Source organism: Adiantum capillus-veneris, chromosome 11, assembly GCF_014529385.1.
Source record: "Adiantum capillus-veneris isolate H3 chromosome 11, ASM1452938v2, whole genome shotgun sequence".
NCBI lineage: Eukaryota > Viridiplantae > Streptophyta > Polypodiopsida > Polypodiales > Pteridaceae > Adiantum > Adiantum capillus-veneris.
In genome coordinates, this window is record NC_140941.1 from 143,800,425 (window position 1) to 143,815,862 (window position 15,438).

The following is a 15,438-nucleotide window of genomic DNA, read 5'->3' on the forward strand; positions in this document are numbered from 1 at the left end:
GCTTCTATGCCTTCATAAACCATCCGTAGACGATTAGTAGTCTTTAGGCAATGTCAAGATCGCGTATGGCAAGCCGTAGGTCAAACGGATAGAAGAAACACCAAATACACAAGACGTAGGTCAAATCCGGTTGCGTTTTTCTACGGAAAAACGCAAACGGACTTCGAAAATGGCTTCTATGCCTTCTGAAACTATCCGTAGACGATTAAGTAGTCTTTAGGCAATGTCAAGAGCGCGTATGGCAAGCTGTAGGTCAAACGGATCAAAGAAACGCCAAATACACAAGCCGTAGGTCAAATCCGGTTGCGTTTTTCTACGGAAAAACGCAAACGGACTTCGGAATGGCTTCTATGCCTTCTAAAACCATCCGTAGAAAATTAGGTAGTCTTTAGGCAATGTCAAGAGCGCGTATGGCAAGCCGTAGATCAAAGGGATCAAAGAAACGCCAAATACACAAGCCGTAGGTCAAATCCGGTTGCGTTTTTCTACGAAAAAGTGCAAACGAACTTTGGAAATGGATTCTATGCCTTCTGAAATCATCCGTAGACGATTAGGTAGTCTTTAGGCAATGTCAAGAGCGCGTATGGCAAGCCGTACGTCAAACGGATAGAAGAAACGCCAAATACACAAGCCGTAGGTCAAATCCGATTGCATTTTTGTACGGAAAAACGCAAACGAACTTCGAAAATGGCTTCTATGCCTTCTAAAACCATCCGTAGACGATTAGGTAGTCTTTAGGCAATGTCAAGAGCGCGTATGGCAAGCCGTAGGTCTAACGGATCAAAGAAACGCCAAATACACAAACCGTAGGTCAAACCCGGTTGCGTTTTTTCTACAGAAAAACGCAAACGAGCTTCGGAAATGGCTTCTATGCCTTCTGAAACCATCCGTAGACGATTAGGTAGTCATTAGGAAATGTCAAGAGCGCGTATGGCAAGCCGTAGGTCAAACGGATAGAAGAAACACCAAATACACAAGCCGTAGGTCAAATCCGGTTGCGTTTTTCTACGGAAAAACGCAAACGAACTTCGGAAATGGCTTCTATGCCTTCTGAAACCATCCGTAGACATGATTGAGAAGTATCTACCCACGAGCGGTCTAACTATCCAAATGCACTTGCTCGTCCATGTAGTAGATGAGGTTGCAGTGGCAGGTACAGTCCACAGCCGTTGGATGTTCTTTCTAGAGCGGTTCATGAAAACACTTATGGGTTTTGTTCGACAAAAAGCGCGTCCAGAGGGGAGCATGGCAGAAGGATGGCTGGTGCAAGAGTCTCTTGTATTGACGACCGAATTTCTATCCGTTTTTGACCTAGAAATGCCTCGATTGTGGAGCGATGAGGAGGATGCAAGACTGGTGGGAGAGGATCCGCAAGGGCAAGGGGTGCCGAAGAAAATGGACGACGCCATGCGAGAAAATATCATGAAGTTCTGTATACTAAATTCAAGGCCGATGCAAAAATGACTTGAAAGGTACGAAGAAGAGAAAGAGAGACGCGATAGGGAGCGACAGGATTTCAGGCGAAGCCGAAGGACTAGAGGTTTACCCTTGCCAGACTATCTCGCTCCTCTACCTGAATTCCCTACAATGGCATGGTTGGACAAGACAGTGAGAGCAGCTCGACAGATCAGAGAACCCATATCTCTAGAAGAGGAAGAGCTGGCTATTGGATGTGACTGGAAGTATCATACATACATGGCACTGTGGTCGCATGGAAAGCATTTCAGAATACAACAAATTGACAGCAGAAGAGACAAGTTTGACAGTGGGGTAATGGTTAGTTTCATGCAAAAGAGAAGGGCTAGTGCCAGAGACACGAATGAAAGCACTAAGCAACCTAGATTACTATGGTCTGGTGTCAGATATCCTGAAAGTAAGCTTCAGGCGGTTTGAGATGTTTTTGTTGGATGTGAAGTGGTTCAAGGTGATTACTTCTGGTCGCAATGCAACGGTACGCAGAGATGGAAACAAACTTGTGCAAATAGATTCTATAAAAGTTTGGACAGATGTGAGCGACAGATTTGCTCTCCTCGAGCATTGCGAGCAAGTGGTCTTTGTACCGGACCCTCAAGAGCGACAGTGGTGGTTTGTGGTTCAGGTTGCTCCAAGAAATAAACAAGTATTTGAAGGGCAAGATCTCTTGGAGGAAAGTCAGTCAGAGGACGTCCATACTACTGTGACATTAGATGAGATGGACGAAGGTATGGTAGAGGAAAATGGCTTCTATGCCAGGGATGACGCAGTTGAGCCAGAATTGACACTTGTAGATGAAGATGCAATGGATGAAGACAATCTGCCAGAACGAGTTGGGGTAGAGTTATGTTTGCAATTAGAAATAGACGATGAAACGGTGCAAGATCTTATCGATGATGCCTCACTCGTTGAGGCCTAGGCTTGTAAGTGTTTATGTGAAGACGTTGATTTAAAATTAAGCTTAAAGTTAATTTACACAACTGTGTTCTGACGCTTTATTTTACTTTCTTTGTGCAGGACTTTAGTATGCCAGACCAGTTTCCAGATCCCGCTTCTATGAGTGCAGATGCATTCATGGGCTTCGTTACACAGATGACGCCTGCTTAGATGGCAGAGGCTTCTTAGTACTGGGTAGCCACACGCACGGGTACTACGCCTCCGGGCTTCACACCCGAGGGTCCGACGCCTAGGGGAGAGACACCTATGGGGGGGGGGGGGACGCCCATGGGTACGACGCCTGCTTCTCCGATCACGGCCGCTTCGACACCTAGGGTGGGGCAGAGGTGGAGGTGGTCGTCAGGTGGAGGCGATCGTCAGGTGGAGGTGGTGGTTGCTGTGGAGGAGGGTCCACAGATGCTTCGACCCCTCCTCGCTCACGACCCCCGTCCTACCCCGGCACACCTCTCGACACACCTCTTGGCACACCTCGGACACCTTGGGGGGCACACGATCCTAGTGCCTCCAAGCTCTATACTGTACGGCCAGATGGTTCTGTTGACATGGATAGAGTCAGGACTGAGATGAGACAGCGGATTCGCCAACTCGCGGAGCTACAGTTTTCAACCAGCCTTCTGACGTCTTGGGATCAGCAGGAAAAGGACAAAGTCAATTACATAGTGGAGACCATCCTGAGAGAGTAACAGCCTACTCCGGGTTCTGACGTTGTTCCGAGGAGCTGGATCAAGGGTGTTGCATGGGACACCGTAAAACATCGAAGAGATGCAGCTCGGAAGGCTTTCAGGATCGGCTCGTCGAAGCCTTCGGGCATCCCACACGAAACGTGGCTTCAGACCAGGGAGGATGAGCGGACAGCGGCCACGCGGTTCAGACAGCAGCGTGAGGCTGCGCAGATACGACAGATGACCAGGGAGACATCTCATCTTGGCAGCAGAGGCTTCGACACCTTTCGCTATGAGTTTGTGAGTTTCTAATCCAATCTTAACTATGGCGTTTTTTAAAACACGATGAATCATGTATTCTTATTACTCTGATTTTTGTATAAACGCAGAATCTTGCGATGCATCGAGCCCCGACACGTCAGGAGGAGTGAGATGGATATCGCAAAGGTATCTATGAAGTATTGAATGATCTTGATGCTTCAGGAGAGCCTGTAGACTGGGCGGCCTTACAGTCTCGCTGAACGCTTGAGGTGAGACGTTAATATGTGTGAGTTGATTTAATTAAGTAAGAATACTAATTTTGTGAGTTGTCCTATGTGCAGGTTGTGATGCCTAGTCATCAGTGGCCCGGATTTCATATATATGCTTTGTGAGACACAGACACGCTTCTGTGTCTCCTTTTGTATAGACATATATATATGGTTATGATTATTGTTCAGACAGTTATTGTTTTCCTTATGGTTATGGTTGTTGTCATTGTCATTGTATAGACATGGTTATTTCTCCTATTCTTGTATAGACATAGTTATGGTTCAGGTTTTGTTTATGGTTATGTTTAACTTTCTGGCTATGCTTATGGTTATTGTTAATTTTGTTTCTGGTTATGATCAAAGTGATTATATTGGTCAGTTATGGTTTTAAATTATGGTTATAGTTTTAAGTTATGGTTATGCTTTTAAGTTATGGTTATGGTTCGTTATGGTCATTGGCATTAAATCTCATGTGAGATCCTACATGGATAGCATGTAGCAGGCGTATACATGATTTTTTTTTTTTTGAAAAGTTTATGTAAAAACGAAGGGAACTCTGCCGAAATTTTTGCGGGAGCACGGTTGATTTTGGTGCTGCTCGCTTTCTTGGGGAGATGGCAGGAAGTCTGGCTATGGTGTCTTTGTCCATCTTTTCATTGGGCACACCCCGTGTTCTTTAGTCCTAAGGCTAGCTTAGGTAGAGAGAGAGAGAGAGAGAGAGAGATAGAGAGAGAGAGAGAGAGAGAGAGAGAGAGAGAGAGAGAAGGGGTGAACAGAGGAAGTGCATGAGGTGAAGGTGTTGAAGCGGGTGATGACTGTGGTGCAGCGTGCTCCATTCGAGATCGTTGATGAAGAGGTCCGCTCATAGGTTGCTCCCCGCAGTGTTGCCTAGGGTGGCATTTATAACCTCGATGGAGATGCGGAGCGTCACATCTGGGGTGGATAGGAAGTGGCGCAGTTATTTGTATTGCTCGACCTATATTGTGGGCGGCCGCACACACGACATTCGTCACACCGCAACGATTCAAAACCGCACAAATATTTTGAGATTGATTGTGTGTGTGTGTGTGTGTGTGTGTGTGTGTGTGTGTGTGTGTGTGTGTGTGTGTGTGTGTGTGTGTGTGTGTGTGTGTGTGTGTGTGTGTGTGTGTGCGCGAGCGTGCGCGCATGCGTGTGTGCATGTGTGCGTGTGTGTGTGTGTGTGTGAGAGAGAGAGAGAGCCATCAGAGAAGCTTGCGTGTACAGTAAACTTGGGTCTGATGCAGTTTTTGCGCAGGCTAATGTATCAAGCATTGTGTGCATGTGCGCTTGTGTGTAAGGTTGAAAGCGTATTAAGTCAGGTAATGGGAATTCTGAGGTGTATAGTGGTAAGCGCTCAATATATGAGACCCTTCATATATTCATCACTATGTAGGTAGGCATAATCGACGCCCTTCAAGCCTCATCGTCCGTAATCATAGCCTACTAGCACAGCCGGCGGCCTCTCTCTCTTTCTGTCTCCCTCTTTATCGTGTGCACAGAGGCTTCTCTCAATATTGGAGTTTAGCCTTCATGTCGTAGATTTTGACACGTGTAAAGAGCTCCCCCTTCCGCCATATTATGTTAGTTTAGATAGTTTGGGTATGAGTCGAGTTTGTTGGTATAATTTTCTCCTTTACCCACATTAGGGGATAGGTTCCCTTGTACACCAAGGCGGGATATATTTTTTAGCCTGATTGAACTTCTTAACGCTATGGTCTTATTTCCTTCGGTATGTACCATCATGGGCTTAGAATACCATGGTCAGATCCCAAAAGGTAAGTTTATTTATTGCCTAACCTGTATCCCTCCCACTCTTTAACGATTGACAGGGGCAAAATGCAATTATTGTATAGGTATAAAGTATCTTCTACTTCGTCTCACCCAGTCTTTAAGTTTTATATGCACAAACATTGCAAACATGATCCATTACATAGAATGCAAGTACATCTTATAGAAAAGTTAAGGCAAACAATCAATTTCTGGATATCATGTAGTGTAACCAACATCTTTGAGAATACATTGATTTAATGATCGATGGGAGCAAGAAGATGTCTGAACTTTGGGGTTGTGGAGACCATGCAAAGAGTTATGATTGGATTACCTAATGCGACTACTCATCATGTGGGGATATCCTGAACAAAAATGGTGACAATAGCGAGATCAACATTGTTTGGATTTTTGCTATTTCTATGTTGTAACCAAGGAATAGGCTACATTCTTCACTGCTCCTTTGTATGTGTGTGTGTGTTGCTCCATTCAGATCACTACTTGCTTGTAAATTGGTGCCAAAACAAAATCTTTGATTCTAGCTCTTTACGAAACAATGCAATTTTAGCCTCAATGTGACTTGCATAAAGGCCTGCCAGAATATCCCAAGCCTATTTACCTGATTTAGCTGAGTGAATGTGATGAGTAATAGTGTACTTCATAAATAATGCAATCAATGCATGAGCCTGCGCATCTTCAACATCCAAAATGACTGCTCAGCTGTAGGCAAAACAACTCCAGTAGCAACAATCCTGCCACCAAAACCTGCAGCATCCTCAACACATGTATATAAAGACTCCAAACGTACATCAATGCCTTGCACAAATTTTAAATGCCCTTTGACACAAGAACATGTTGCATCATGTAAGCCCACATTGGGTAATTGTCCCCATCCAATTTATCCTCAACATCAAACATCGTAAATACATCTATGTTGTTGTCAGCCATGACGAGTGACTGCACCCAATGTGAAAACTTCCCGAAAAGAGGTAAAACAAAGTAGGACCAACACGTGCTATATAGCACAACCCAAAGAAGATTGTAAAGAACATGTTCTATAGAAAGTTTCACTGACAAAAATTATACACAAAAGGACAAAATTGCTTGTGCAGTACTGCATGTAGTAGTCGAAACGGAGGCCGCAATGAGCCCGAATGAAACTTTTTAGTAGGCCAAGCTCTACAAGCTGTTTTAAAGTATTTTTCAACCTACTAACTCTCACCAAAGCTCACCCACATTGGAGAAAGTGAACAGGCAGGTGCTTTGTTGGAGGCAGTTGTTTCGATCCGAGTTAACTCAGACAAACAGCCTTCTTCTTAGGTGGTTCAATGCTTCCACTGGTACTGGCTCCTGCTATCCCCATTTCAGCCTATGTTGCTATTCTCTTTGTACCAGTTGTAACCATAGCCAAATCAATCCCTCCGTTGGTAGTATCCTGGTCAATTTGCTGGTCAACAATATCCTGCTGCACAGTTATTCAAATGGTACACGTCCCAATGCCTGTTGCTTTGTCCCACACCTTGTTGGCATTAGGATGTGCCTGGATACAAGTCGTCCAGTATAAAAATTACCAGGCGTACTGTAAACCCTAAACATGTGTTGGTTTTGGGTCTTGACTTTGGCTATTTGCTGAATTAGGCTACTGTTAAGAAATGTAGCTAGGTTGATTTTTGCTTTGGAGTTCTTCAATATGTGTAGCAGCATACCAAACAACTTCTCCGCAACTTATGTGGGGTTGTTTTTCAGACTAATGCGTCACAATAAACTTGTACACTGGCCCATATTTCAAAACTGCTACTAGAACTCCCTGATCTCCCCTTTTTTGTTTCTTTGTGGCTTCAACATCTTCATTCAAGAGTTTGATGACTTTTTCAATTGAGCACAACTTGGCCTTGATATGGTATTCCATTCTAAGAACATGTCCTAGAGCTACTACTGTGGCATGGACTTCTCGACCATTGATTTTTGCAACTCTATGATTAGGATCAAAAGTATCTACCACTTGCTTGATGAGCTCTACATCAAAGTCCATTTTGGTAGCCTTGAGAACTACCTTTAGATCTAAGAGCTTCAATAATGTGTGTTCATTCAGATGGAATGCATATTTCCCAATCTTGGTATAGTGCACCAATCAATTATGTTGCGTATGTTCTATTCTGTTCTTCAATGAACTGTTGGCATGATCCACACTTTTTTGCATCTGGTCTGACACTTTATTTGTCTTTGCCTTAGGTGTACCTTCTGATTACTCTTGTGAAGATGATGATGCACCTGTAGTAGTGGAGAAAGAGAAGCAAGAAAGATTTGGAGTGTCGGGTTTAGAGCAAAAAGGTGTATCAGTGGATGGTGAAGGTGTGGAGATTTTTGTGTGTCATGTAGACGATGAAGGTGTAGAAGGTTTTATAGAAGTGGTAAGTCAAGTGATAGCTTGAGATAGAAGTGCAGGTCGCACACATTTTGCTGGTTATCTTTATCTTTAGATGTGCCATGAATGCTCCACGATCTTGCTCTCTTGGCTTTAGGACCACCGTCAACTAAATGTCATTCATGTGTTGGTCTAGCTGTCTACTCAATACCTGGAAGATTCTCGCCTTGACTATTGATTGCATGTGATCGTTAAGTTTGTCAGACTTTACTAGTTCTAGTTGTGTCTGTTTCAAAACTGCTCAACTCGTTTGGGTAGCTCGTGACACTCCTAAACTGGTCTGATGTGAAACAAGTATAGTGGCTCGCTCTTTGATTCAAAATGGTTTTATGATTCTCGTGCGACTGGGATTTCCTCTAATTTTGCATAACATAGTTTGATCTTGGCTCAATTGTAAACTCCAAGCAAGAGTAATCCAGATAAGTCCCTTAATCTGACTGTTCCATTAGAGAATACCCAGTCAACCTTATAAGGTCCATACCAAGCTATCTTCAAATTAGGTTTCTTTGATCCCAATTTTGATTGAAACAATAGTACCAAATCACCTTTCTTGAGCTCCCTAACCTTGATTTTACTGTCATGCCAGTGTTTCCTTCTTTGTTGAACAACCTCTTGTTCCAACATGGCTCGTTGTCCGAGTTCATCCAGCTGCAACAACTCATCCAACCTTTGTTTCATATTTTGATTGATATCCATTCCGTGTTTTACTACCAATCTAAGATTGGGAATTGCAAACTCCATTGGAACTATTGTCTCTATTTCATACACCATTTTGAAGGGTGTTAGACCAGTAATAACCTTGTAGACAGTCCTATAGGCCCATAATGTTGTCTGGAGTTTGGCATCCCATTGATGTGTCTCTTTCTGAACAATATTTGTGAGAATCATCTTAATGGTCTTGTTGCTACTTTCTCCCTAACCATTGCACCTTGTATAATATGGCATTGATTTCTTGTGCTTTACTGAAAAGATCTTAGTCAGTATCTGAATTGTTTCATTTATGAAATGGGTTCCCTGATTTAAGACAATCTCAATAGGAGATCCATATGTGCAAATGCTATTCTCATACACGCAAATAGTTGTTGATTTGGTAGTGTTATCTAATAAGGCTTTAGCTTCCACCCACTTGCTGACATAACAGGTGGCCATAATGATGTACCGATTCTTTCTGGGAGTGACTTTCTTGAATGCCCTCATAAAGTCTAACCCCCACTTCATAAATACTCTGAGTGGATGAACTGGGGTGAGAGGTGTCATGCCATCTGTTGTTAGCCTTCCCATCCTATGACAAATGTCACAGGTCTTGAAGAATGCTCTGACATCTGTCATCATAGTTTTCCACTAGAGACCTTCTTGTAAAATTTTCTTATAAGTGATGTCAGTGGAGAAACGTCCACTTGCATCTTCACTATGAGCCTCAGTGAGGACTTGCATCCTTCCTTGCATTGGCACACACCTTCGAAGCACACCATCAATACCTAATTTGTAAAGAGCTCCTCCAATGATGATAAATTTAAAACTCTTTATAATCAGTGCCTTTTTCTTTTCTTGAGACCAGTATTCTAGAAATCCTCCCTTTTGAAGGAAATCATAGACTTCTTGCAATTGACAAACATGGGGGCATCATCATTAGCACCTTCATGTGCAAAATCAAAGTTATCAATGTTCATTCTACTCTCTTGGTTATTGTCAGGCGTGCTAATTATACTTATGTGTTTACTTAGTGTGTTCTTTGGCAATTCAAAACCTCAGTTGCTACTCCTCTTAGCCTTTGAAAATGAGCACTTAACTATCTACACCCACGACTCAAATTGGTTAATTATAGAGAGTAGTGGAGTGCGTCTAATATTGCAGAATTGTCGAGGGCTAGCTCCTTTCAGACTTCTTATGGCTCAATAATGGTAAAGCCATAGGCAAGTCTAAAAATACCCCATTATTAAAACCAAAGCTCCCGAGGTATGCACCATATCCCACATAGTGAGCTGAACAAAACCGATAATAGATCCACTCCCACTTATTCTAATATAATTAACAAAATCAACCATTAATAGGCTACTTAAGGACCTCTCCTCTGAAGCAAGAAAAGAGAAACCAAATGCTCTGTTATCAATGTAATTAAAATGGCCTATGAACTTTGAGGAAGCAGAATTAAGAGAATTAGAGTGAGCATTTTTGTGAGATTACTTTGAGAACATAGAGGGTGATCTTAATTGATGGTAGCAACATAAACATAGTACTTAATTAACTTGGCATGAATAATACTTTTCAAGAGAGAGTATTAGAGAACATGACAATATTTGAGGACCTGATTTACTTGGAGCCGGTCTCCCCTCCAAAAGGTATTCGTATTATAGATTCTCCCATCGAGAGAGACTTGGTACAATACAATCTTTGTGTTCCTTGTGACCTAAGTGATGCCATGTAGATGGAAAACTTCATGCATCACGAGCATAACATAAAATTTTCAAAAAGCATTAATTATCACAAGGCCTCAAACACCTTCGAAGGTGGAAGAGCTAGCGGGGAATGAGGGTAGGGAAGAGGAAGAAGAATCATTCATAGGAGTAAGAAATAGTTCCTCACTTATCTTCACTCTTCTTGCTTAGCATAGCATAATAGCATAGTAATGAAGATGAAGAATATGGCAAGCTTAAGCATTGAAGCATGGCTCTTGGTTGGATTTGCATTCCATAGCCAAGAGTGTTGGCGTAGGCTCTCGACTTCTCAACAAGCTTCGAGAAGGAGATGGAGCTCTTGCACTTTGCACTTCACACAATGAAAGAAAGAGTGTATGTGTGTGTCGGAGAGTATACCCCCTCTCATGCTTGGTCCACCCCCCCTCCTTCCCCCCCCCCCCCCCCCCCCCCTTTCCCCTCTCTCTCTCTCTCTCTCTCTCTCTCTCTCTCTCTCTCTCTCTCATTTGTATTATTTAATTATATCATTTGGACATGTGTCCTCTTTGAGAGAAAGAACTTAATTATTTATTTTTATGCATCTAAATTCTCATTGGACCCCTTTAAAGCCTGTCCCAATAGGATTCAAGCACATCATGACAGCCAAATGGGGAGGCTGATCTTGACATGTGTCTTTTATACTTCTTAAGATATCATGTTTGAATTGAACACTTCAAGCACCTTAGTCATTTAAGCATGAAAATCGTTTATGCCTCTTGAGAGATCGTGTTTGGATTGAGCACTTCAAAAACCTTAGTCATTTAAGCATGAGAAGCACCTCAAGCTTGGGCAAGGTTCCCACAAACACCTTAAGCACCTTAGTTAGCAAGCACAACAAGCACCTCATGCTTGGGTAGGATTTCCATCTCAAGGTAAGCCCTAGCTTGCCTAAGGTCAAAGGACTTTTTAACACTAACTTTTGGAGGTCTTTAATGAAGCTAACCTTAAGGTCTTTAAGCTCCATTAAGTAGCATTGCTCTTTAACAGACCATCTCTCATTTGGACCCCTTTAACCTTGGCCCCGTGTTGAAACAGATCCATAAGCACATGTCTATATTCTAACCCTTGTTCTTGTTTATTCTTCCACATTAAATAATGAGTTTAATATGAGAAAATCATTTGGTTTGGTTAGATATTAGACAACAAGCACCATTGATCTCGGTCTTATTTGATGATCATCAAAAAAAAAAAAAGTCGCATATGGTAGTGCAAGACAGCTACGAATAGGCACAAAAAAGTATCTTCATTCATACCATGTTTCACCTAAATAGATATCTGCCATAACTTTGGGATGTAACTGGTTTGCCAAGTTTATTATGGGGTGCAATGTTAGAAAAAAAACCGGGGTCCAATGTATTTTAACCACCAATTGAAATTAGAAAGTCCCGGTTATATTTTGAGCTTGCTTTTAAAAAAACCAAAAAACGTACACAAGTTTTAGTGTAATTAGTGGCAAAAGCTTCAAATTTGACCCTAAAACAGGAGATTTTCAAGTTTGCCCTTATTTTCACCAGCTAGGGAAAATGTATGTTTCTAGCTCTCGTGGGGATACACCTTTGCTGATTCAAGAGGATTGCCACGTGGAATAGAAGGTAGACAAGGGGAACTGGTGACGTCTCGCGAAGCAATGAAAACCAGCGATACAAGAGGGAGGGCGACATGCGTGATTGGAGTGACGGGCATGTATGTCTACACCAAGAGCTAGGAAGAAGATAGAGACTTCTTTTTTTAATTTCCGTGCATTTCCTATGCGGCTTGTGGTGGAGCCGAGGCAGCCATGCAACGAGGCATATAGGACCAGATGGTAGCAAAGGCAGAGGGAGAATGTGCGCAAAGCAACGGAGGGTATAGCTCTGAAGTCTAAACCCCTCATCTTATCTCCGTGAGCGTGATGAGGGGGTGAGGAGCACTGTGCAGATGAGACGGACGATGCGATTGACATCCAATAGGCAAACATGTTGGGACTCCGAAAAGGTCAAAGAGAGGAATATCAGTAGATTCCTATTAAAGAAATGAGATGTTAAAGATGTGCAAAATTTCCTTGTGATTCATCAATTTTTCAGGAAGATTTGTCCCAACTTTGGCTACATTAGCAAAGGGTGGGCTACATTATCATACCCTTTGCACAAATTATCGAAAAGAAAAAAAAATTTGAATGGGAAAGTAAACAGCGAAGCTTTTGATAAGTTAAAATCCCATATCATGGAAGATATAGTTTTACGACATCCTGATTTTGAGAAACTGTTTTTATTAAGGATCGATGCCTCTAACACAAGGACTGGAGGAGTATTGATGCAGCATGATTCACAAACAAGCTGGCAGTCTACAGCTTTTATCAACCGAAGTCTCACAAAGTGCGAAAGAAATTATTCAACGATAGAGAAAGAATTATTAGCTGTAGTGTGGGCTATACAAAAATTACATGCTTATGTTCACAGCTCTCAATTAACTGAAGAAACGGATCATCAACCTTTGACGGCAATGATAAAAAAGCAACATGCTAAGGGACGACTCTTGCCATGGTTTTTGGAAGATTGTCGGTTTACACTAAAATATGTGACAAGCAAAATCCATAAATGTTTGGGAACAATGCGACAGTTTCTACTGGCCAAAAATGCAAAAATCAGTCCACAAATTGCTTAGTGCTTGTGAGCTGTGCATGGCAAAAAAAGAACCAAAAAGAAAACCACAAGGGTTGTTGGAACCCATTAAGAGCCAGTTCACATGAGCACAACATGTTGCGAACTTTTTTAAGTTCCCATGAATGGTTTCCAAAAAAAAAAAGGGCAATATGTTGCCAACAAGTTGCAATTGGGCTCTACGTCAAGGGGTTGGAGCACAAAGGAAACCACACTAAAGGACAAAATTTGAAAAAGTGAGGCCCTTAGAATTTAGAAAAGACCAAACCTTTTTGACTCTCTCTCTCCTCTCTCTCAAGGACCTTTTCCCTCCAATTGTCTTAAAAAGGAACACTCTCTCTTCTGTCTAATGTGTGCTAAATCTCCATGGAAACTTGGCATGGCAAGTTGCCGGTTGCCAACCTCACTCTCATGTGAACTGGCTCTAAGGTGAGTCAACATTTTGAGATGGTCTCTTGGGACATTATTGGACCTTTTCCTACATCAGCAATAGGAAATAAGTATATTGTTGTAGCTACTGAGTATCTAACAAAAGCTAAGCCATTGGTAGAAGCTACATTAGGGACAATTACTAAATTTCTATTGGAAGATATTGTGATACGTCATTGTGTTGACCGACCCGACGTATACAGTGCAAAGACAAATTCACAGTATATTCTTCAGCGAGATCAAAACAAATCCATGTCTCGCGGATTCGTCCCTTGGAGGAAACAAGGTAACGAAGGTGATAAAGACTTTTCACATTATGATCATGCAAATACAGTCGAAGCGAGCAAAACAAGCTAAGTGCAGGAATGATAGCATTGTATCGTACAATACTGGCATGAAATTGGAAGCAGATTACGTGCCCCTATAATTATTTGCCTAGAGCATGGGAAGAATATCATAGTACCCAAGCAATTCAAGAATGAATCCGAGGCAAGAACAACTACGACCAAGGCAAGAAACACCTCATGTCATCACATGCAATCGACCTCCTTTGGAGTCCATTGCAGGGGGCGGTGACGAATGCCCTGTGTGCGGCCGCCCATAATATATATATATATATATATATATATATATATATATATATATATATATATATATAGGTCGGGCACTATAAATAAGGGCGTTGTTTCCTATCTCTTGAAGGCCACCCCGGACGTGATGCTCCGCACCTCCATCGACAGGCAGCAACCTGTGAGCGGACCTTTCCATCAACGATCTTGAATGGAACACAGTACACTGCACCACAATCATCACCCGCTTCAACACCTTCACCTTATGCACTTTCTCTCTCTCTCTCTCTCTCTCTCTCTCTCTCTCTCTCTCCGCGCTAGCGCACAATCCACCTATTCACTGTAATAAGCCTCTGTTAAGCATGGATAATTATCTATTGATCGTTCATCATTGTGCTACCATTTACAACTCTCAATATTAAATCAATTAACTAATCCTCACTTAAGGCGTATTTCACAAGTGGGATTGGTCCGAGTTGGGCGGCATCTCTTAAACGCAGCTTGCAAATGGCAATTATGAACATCAATCACGTTATCATTTTTTTCTTTTTCACCATATCAAACATTATTTGAGTCCTAAGCGATTTGGTCTAACGGTAAGGCTTTTGCCTCTCAACCTACAAGATGTGGGTTCAAATCCCCCGTTGGGTCACACTCTAGAGGGACACCTTGTGCTCACCTGGTGTTATGTTGCTAAGGCTCTTGCCCTTGGACACTCAAGTGAATCCTCCTCTTAGGGTGGGTCACCCGAGGAGGAGGTTCCTAGCGGTTGCAACGAGTTCTCTCCGTCGTTCCCAGGACGTGGTGCATCAATTAGGTGGTCATGGTGATGCCTACGCGTGGCTCTTGCCCGATGGCATGCAGCCCTTGCCTGACCATGTAACATGGCTAATACTTGGAAGGGATAAGGACCTCTCCATGTGGATCCTCTGGTGTGTCAAAAAAAAATAGTATTTGAACAAAGCTTAGCAAAAATGTTGAATAAAGCATTTAGTCCAACTATATGATAACCAAAACCTTAAACGTTTCTTTGACTCCTACAGGTCCCATGTAGCTCACTCAATAGAACGCCTCACATTGGGTGTTTAATACTCATCATCTCGAATAGATGTAAAATAAATAATCTTTATGGTATGTTGGTAATGGAAAATGATTTCTTTATTATTTCAAGCAAGTTATTTTATGATCCTTAGGTGCTTTGCAATGAATGAAAAGACTTTAAGTATGTGGTTGAGCATTAGTTTACATAGACATGAGATCTTTTTCAACTAACTCCACTTAGAGACTAACAGTACTATATCACACTATTAGAGTAATCACATAGTGTTTAAGCTTTCTGGATCACACAATATACTCATATATGGTGATAACCTATAATGTGGTTCCCAATTCAGTAAGCCGGAACATATATGCATCAAGAATGCATAATTATGGTGAGAAACAACTTCTTTCCTACCTATGATTTGGTTTTCAAAAGCTATTTTGAGCAATATCTTGGTTGATTTGGTTTTCA